Below are 869 nucleotides of genomic sequence, written 5' to 3'. Positions count from 1 at the left end.
CCCCCCCCCCCTCCCCCTCTCTCTCTCTACACACTTGATTACTACAGAACATGCAATGAAAGATGGTTAGAAAACCAGAAACCCACTCAGCAGACCAGCTAAACTCAAATTTCTTAGCTTTGAAATCACTCAAAGGTGTATCATATAGAGACAAGGAGAAGTGTCTGGTGACAATAATTCTAAAATCAATTAATTTGACAATAAAAAATATATTGTACTGGACCTTGCAGAGATGCAAGAGAAGCCATCCAAATTAGCTCTAATTTTGACCCCAGTTTCAAATCACAAACTTTTACACAAATATTAGTAGCTTTTACTAGGCAATCGTGCTCACATTGTGAGCACCCATCATTACAGAGATAATACAAACGTTGGTTTAGTTCCCTGAGACGGGGGCTTTGCAGGAATCAGTCCAATACAAGAGGTGTTTATAGACAGTAATTTCACTGATAGTGATTGTTTCAAATCAGCAGCCTTTGTGCAGGACGTCGGTGAATAATACAAAAATCAATGACAAGTACGTCTCACGGCTAAAGGCTAAAACTTTTCTAGCAAGATATCATGTAACCATATTTGCCTCTTCTTCAGCACATAAAACATTAGTATGTGTTCTCAGAGCTCACCAGGATATTAGATACAGGGCTAAAGATAAAACATGGTGTTGTTAGGTTTTCATTTTGGGTGAGACAAATCTCGTTTTGTCAATTTTCCTCTATCTGAGCTCAGCTATATTTCCAGGCAGCAAGGTTAATAATGTCTTACTGCAGTAGACAGGTTAAGAAATAAATTCATATATACTTATACTGTGTGTGCTTGTGTTACATTCATAGAGAAAAGGTGCTACATCATGAAGCTAATATAGACAACAC

The sequence above is a fragment of the Sinocyclocheilus grahami genome, unplaced genomic scaffold (assembly GCF_001515645.1).
Source record: "Sinocyclocheilus grahami isolate Dianchi unplaced genomic scaffold, SAMN03320097.WGS_v1.1 scaffold2675.1, whole genome shotgun sequence".
NCBI classification, from domain to species: domain Eukaryota; kingdom Metazoa; phylum Chordata; class Actinopteri; order Cypriniformes; family Cyprinidae; genus Sinocyclocheilus; species Sinocyclocheilus grahami.
This window is presented reverse-complemented; position numbering follows the sequence as displayed.